Below are 6,623 nucleotides of genomic sequence, written 5' to 3'. Positions count from 1 at the left end.
GGGATAACTGGTTATAGTCTTATATGCGAATGCATTCTAAAAATTTTGCATGTTTTTGAATTGTCTTTTGCTTTGTTCCAGCCCGAGGATGTGCTGTGGTTTACCAGGGGGGAATGTAGCGCCCCGAGGGTTCGGTTTCTACAGGGGTATTGCACCTCAACCAGAGGTGTGATATTCCACTCCCAGGTAAGGATGGAGTATGGACCAGGGCTCAGTAGCTGCATACACACACTCCTCATTTCCGGGGCACAGCTCGACGGTGCTCCCATTTATTGCAGGCACAACTGACCATGTCCCTGGCTGGAGTGGGGAGGGGGGAGAGAACCCAGTGATGTAGGAGCAGAAGGGGACGGTTTCTGGAGCATAGGAAGGAGCTCATTGGTTGCAGGTCACCTGAGCTCAGACACAGAGAAGTAGATAAAAGGTGGGGGCCATCTTAGGAGAGTGTTCAGTTCAGTGGAGAGAAGAGAAGGAGTTCAGCCAGAGAGGGCTGACAGGGAGCTGTGGCTCAGCCTGAGCTCAGCTCCACGAGGCAGGCCTAGGGTGAAGACCGGAGCCAGGAAGGAGAAGAGGAGAAGGAGAAGGAAGGAAGAAAGGTGGAGAGAAAGAGGAGTGGAAAGGCTCCAGAAACAAGAAGGCAGAAGGGACCCAGAGAGAGAACAGAACGGGCAGTAACCGTTGCAAGCCCGTGTGATATGGGGTGAAGGGTCAGGCCGCAGAAGGGTACCGGATTCCCAAATTGGTGGAGGTAAATCATCCCTCAGCCAAAGACCGGAGGTCGTGAACATCTTATGGTGCGACCCCCTGCTACACCCACTAGGAAGGCACCACATAGAGTCAGGGAAACCGGCGACAGGTTTCACCAAGAGAAGGCCCGAGGCAGCGGGACAGAAGTGTGGTCACTGGTGGGGCATGAGAGGCCAGAGAAAGGATAAAAGGGGGTCCTGTGCCATACTTCTGAATTGCCTGGGGGTTGACCGAGCTCCTCACCTGGTGGACGCAGCACGGCTTGGGCAGTCATTGCCGGCAGAAGTGACTCGGATAACAACTGTGAGTAAAAGACCCTGGACTGCATCACTGACTCTGTGTGATTTATGCTGCGTCTGCACCATCACCCCCAGCATCCTACTACACTGCCCTGAGGCTACACTCTTCCCGCCTTGCAGCGGCGGTTAATAATAGCCGCAATCCACAGGTGGCGTAGTCGGACATTAACCTAAAACACATAAAAGACTGCCACAGGTCTGACCACCCTGAGCCACAGGATCGGGTTGCCACTACTACCCCCAACATTGCACTGTACACAAGAAGGCCCGGTTCCGGGTACCCCACGGCCCAGGGGGCGAGTCATAAGTGCTGCCACTTTTCTCTCTCTGTTTCTTTCTCATAGAGCTATTGTTGATTGTAGCTAGGATCAATGTGTGTATCCTCACTGAGGGGGCAGTTAGAAGTAGGATGTCTATTTGGGTAGCACTTTCATTTTCTCTTTTTGTTTTTATCTACACCCATCTAGTCAGAGCCACCAGTTCTGAGTGTACATAGCGCGGTAGTATTTGTGGTCATCATCCCTGTCCTGGTCTGCATGGCACCCCTCATCCCTGTCCTGGTATGCATGGTCCCCCTAATCCCCATCATGCTGCACATAAAAATAAACACTCCTACTCACCTTTCTTCTCTCCTCCAGCGCTGCGTCCTGTCTGCACTGATCTCGCCATGTGAGCTGCGCATGGCGTCACTGCCATGCGCGGCTCACAAGGAGAGATCAGCTGCCGGAAGTCACTGCTCCCTTCTCTGGGACTGTGTGCGCGGGGAGCAGTGACTACATGCTCCATAATAGCCGGCACACAGGGTAGCCACGCTTTAGCAGCGGGGACAGTGTAGGCTGCAGCAGGCGGCTGCTGCCTCCTGTGCCCCGCTCCTCCGCGGCTACCGCTCCCCCCCACACCCCACACATCATATATATATATACCCCCTCCTCCCCCAACATTCGGAGTATAAGGGTATACGCCCTATAAGACGACACCCGGCGTATAAGACGACTCCTGACTTTTGAGAAGCTTTTCAGGGGTTAAAAAGTCGTCTTATAAGCCAGAAAATATGGTATATACACTGCGTTCCAAATTATTATGCAAATAATATTTTCTCAGATTTTCCCAAATTACCTATATGAATTGCAGTCATTGTAATTTTCCAGTCAAATAACTATTAGAGTACAATTGAAAGGTTTTTGTACAAACTGCCTATGATAACAGTATATTTTTAGAAAAATAAAAAACTCAAACTGCACTCAAAATGCATGTTCCAAATTATTATGCACAGCAGAGTTTTCAACCTTTTCATTTTAATAAAGAACAAAAAAATGGTCACTTTGAAATTATAAGCATTAGCAGGTTATTACAAACGGAAATCAAACAGTTTTCAACTCAAAACTTTGTTCTAGGTGATGTTACATTTGCACATAGGACCCCTTGTTCGAAAGGAGCTTCTGAACTCTCTTGTCCATTGAATTTGTCAGGTTTTGGATGGTTTCTGCTTTAATTGTTTTGCATGAGGACAGAATACCCTCCCAGAGCTGTTGCTTAGATGTGAACTGCCTCCCGCCATCATAGACACTCCTTTTGATGATGCTCCAGAGGTTCTCAACGGGGTTGAGGTCAGGGGAGCATGGGTGCACACCATAAGTTTGTCCCCTTTTATGCCCATAGCAGCCAGAGATGCAGATGTGTTATGTGCAGCATGAGACGGGGCATTATCATGCATGAAATGATCTCGATGGTCCAGATGGATGTTGTGGAGGATGGCTGGTTGATGGACACCCCATGCAAACACGGCTACGGCGCTAACAAGGAGGAGGCGGAGTATTGTTTTGGGCTGGAATCATGGGGAGAGAGATTGTCGGCCCTTTTAGGATCCCTGAAGGGGTAAAGATGAACTCCATAATGTATGTTGAGTTTCTCAAACAGCACTTCCTTCCATGGTTCAAGAAGAAGAACCGTGCATTCCGCAGCAAGATCATTTTCATGCATGATAATGCCCGGTCTCATGCTGCACATAACACATCTGCATCTCTGGCTGCTATGGGCATAAAAGGGGACAAACTTATGGTGTGGCACCCATGCTCCCCTGACCTCAACCCCATTGAGAACCTCTGGAGCATCATCAAAAGGAGTGTCTATGATGGCGGGAGGCAGTTCACATCTAAGCAACAGCTCTGGGAGGGTATTCTGTCCTCATGCAAAACAATTGGAAGCAGAAACCATCCAAAACCTGACAAATTCAATGGCCGAGAGAGTTCAGAAGCTCCTTTCGAACAAGCGGTCCTATGTGCAAATGTAACATCACCTAGAATAAAGTTTTGAGTTGAAAACTGTTTGATTTCAGTTTGTAATATCCTGCTAATGCTTATAATTTAAAAAATGACCATTTTTTTGTTCTTTATTAAAATGAAAAGGTTGAAAACTCTGCTGTGCATAATAATTTGGAACATGCATTTTGAGTGCAGTTTGAGTTTTTTATTTTTTTAAAAATATACTGTTATCATAGGCAGTTTGTACAAAAACCTTTCAATTGTACTCTAATAGTTATTTGACTGGAAAATTACAATGACTGCAATTCATATAGGTAATTTGGGAAAATCTGAGAAAATATTATTTGCATAATAATTTGGAACACAGTGTAGAGTCATTACAAACAGAGTGATCTATTTCAAGTGTTTATTTCTGTTAATGTTGATGATTGTGGCTTACAGCCAATGAAAACACAAAAGTCATTATCTCAGTAAATTAGAATACTTTATAACAACAGCTTGAAAAATTATTTTAAAATCTGAAATGTTGGCCTACTGAAATGTATGTTCAGTAAATGCACTCAATACTTGGTCGGGGCTCCTTTTGCATCAATTACTGCATCAATATGGCCTGGCATAGAGGCGATCAGCCTGTGGCACTGCTCAGGTGTTATGGAAGCCAAGGTAGACGGCTGCGCTGACTTTGGTCTTGATAAAACACAGTGGACCTACACCAGTTGATGACATGGCACCCCAAACCATCACTGGAGTGGGTGGGTGTACCTCCAGGGTGGGCCGCCGGAAAAATGCTCAAGTTTCCCATTGACTTCCGGGATCAAAAGCTCGGGATGGGCAGAGACGCCTTGCAAGTGGATGTTCATTAAAAGAAGCATTGAAAACAGATGCGAGTGCCAGGATCTTTCTTTTCCCCCATCTGACCTATCCATCAAAACAATGGCTGTCCACTTTCCCCAGTCCCACAAGCTCGCTGCCTCGGGGTAACCCTGCACTCTAAACAGAGGCATAGCTAGGGTTTTGGTTCGGGGGGAGGGTGAAACTTCTTAGTGGGCCCCTAACCAGGTAACCCTGATTACAGCTATGGTGGCACACCCTAATAGAGGATGTAGGAGAACCTCAGCAGATGACCACGCTGTTACTGAAAATAATCTCTATGCAAAGACCAGCACTGATATTATCGCCATATGGTGACATATATTGGTAGATACCAGTCATCCAGAACATATAAGAGATCACAGCACAGCTATATATAGTACCTTTATGTTACAGGTGATGTTTTTTCTGATTAAATTGTTCACTGTTCCCGTCTTTTCCATCTGGCCCAGACCGACACGACAACTCCTCCATCCAGGACTCAGAGTCTCAGGTCTGCAGAGATCGCAACAAAGACACATTTGACTCCTTACATTTCAGGCACCATCCCCATCTATTCCCAACCTGAACAAACTCCTCATCCTGCTGATACCAAAATTCTGAGCCTCTGTTGCTGTATGTGTCCCTATTACTGCACCTGCTGTGTGCTCTCTAGATGGTAAAACACACCTCTAGAATATACTAATGCTGTGTGCAAGTGTCCTAGAAACAGTGCCCACATTGTGCCCCCTAGAAAGTAATAATGTCCTTTGTGTGTCCCTCTGACAGTCACAATAACCTGAGTTCCCCTATAACGATATACATAGTATAATGCCCCCTCACTGTATAGTACCCTCCACACAGTATACTGACTCCTTAGTAACCTCCTATGGCTCCAACACTGTATGATGGCCCCACACTGTGCAAAGACCCCACATTATCTCCCACACTGTATGATGACACCCAAAACTATACAAAGACCCCATAATATCTCCCACACTGTATGATGGCCCGCACACTGTACAAAGACCCCACATTATGTCCTACACTGTATAAATAGCCTACATATAGTATAATGCGCCAGATAGTCCTCAATATAGTATAATGCACTCCCCATATTCCTTCATATAGTATAATGCACCCCCCTATAGGCAGAGTCTGTAGTAAAATGCACTATTTTGTCAACTTTTCTTTTTTTTTTTCTTTTTAAATAGAAACAGTCAGTTCATTTAGGGTTAAAACTGAGTTTTCTGAGCCTCTGGACTCATGTGTAATTGAGCTTCTAAACAGGTGATGTCGGTGGCCGGCTACTTTCTCCATATGCCTTTAAAAGTTTTTCCATTTCAACATTGTATTATGCTATGAATAAGGATCTACGTATCCGAAACGCGTAAGCCACTGTATGCTTTTATTTGCACTATGGTCTCATGTTTTGAATTTTTTCAAAATAAAGGCTATTTTTTAAGTCAATTTCATGAGTTGCCGGAAAACTACCCTTTCATCACTGCCTAATGTCTCCCAGACGGGGATCTTTACAATCCGAGCACCGTGTCTCATGAGAAAGTGGACCGAGCAGGCTGACCCAGGTGAGCTGAAATATTTTTTCTACATTACTCACTACTAACCATCTGAAAATCATTGATATAGGGAGGAAAAGTTCATTGCTATATACCCCTATAAATCTGAACATGCCAGCTGCTCATAAGAGATGTTAGCATTTGTTTCATTCTCTTTGGTTCTGACTAGCCCAGGGGATGGGGATGACTCGGTACCCGGGCCTTTGCCTTGGGGATGTCGCGGTGGTCGGCTCCCGGGCCCGTACCCTGGGGTCTCTCTTTAAAAGGGTGGATATTTATTAATTTTAGGAAAGAGTTCGTGACGCCACCTGTGGCTTCTGGTGAGGATCACCAGCGCTGCGCAGTCCACTGAGGCCGGTGATAAGGCAGCTCGATAGTATGGCTCCCCACAGGTGGAGCTAGGCCTCAGGGCAGTGTATGAAGGGGAATGCAGGACAGAGAGACCCAGCCGGGTCCGAGCAAGAACAGGGACAGACACGATAGTCACTTCAGTACCTTTTACTGCTGGAAATTCAGGCACGTCCTGGAGCACTGTAGGGTGAAGGGTGCATGTCAGGATCCTCCCCAATGAGCGGGTTTTGGGCTTCCTGTCTCTTGCCTCTGCGTAGTAAGTTTCTGACCTGCCTGGAGCTAGGCCTAACTTTGTCTCTGTCCTGCGCTGGCTGACCTTGTGGTAGGGCCTTTTCTTGGAGTACACGCACCTTAGCTGCGGGCCTATGTGTCTCCTGGCTCTGTTACATATCAGCACTTTAGCAACCCTGGGACTTGTAGTTCCCCAGGGATTCCGGTTATGCCTTACTGGGTCTTAGAGATCCCAGTAAACTTCGGACTCGGTGTCCAGTAAATTCTTCGGGGTGAGCTAGTTAAGCTCCTCTGCCCCCTATGTACTA

This window comes from Phyllobates terribilis, unplaced genomic scaffold (assembly GCF_046119375.1).
Source record: "Phyllobates terribilis strain yellow unplaced genomic scaffold, ASM4611937v1 Scaffold_37__1_contigs__length_12642776, whole genome shotgun sequence".
NCBI lineage: Eukaryota > Metazoa > Chordata > Amphibia > Anura > Dendrobatidae > Phyllobates > Phyllobates terribilis.
Note: the sequence above shows the minus strand (reverse complement) of the source record.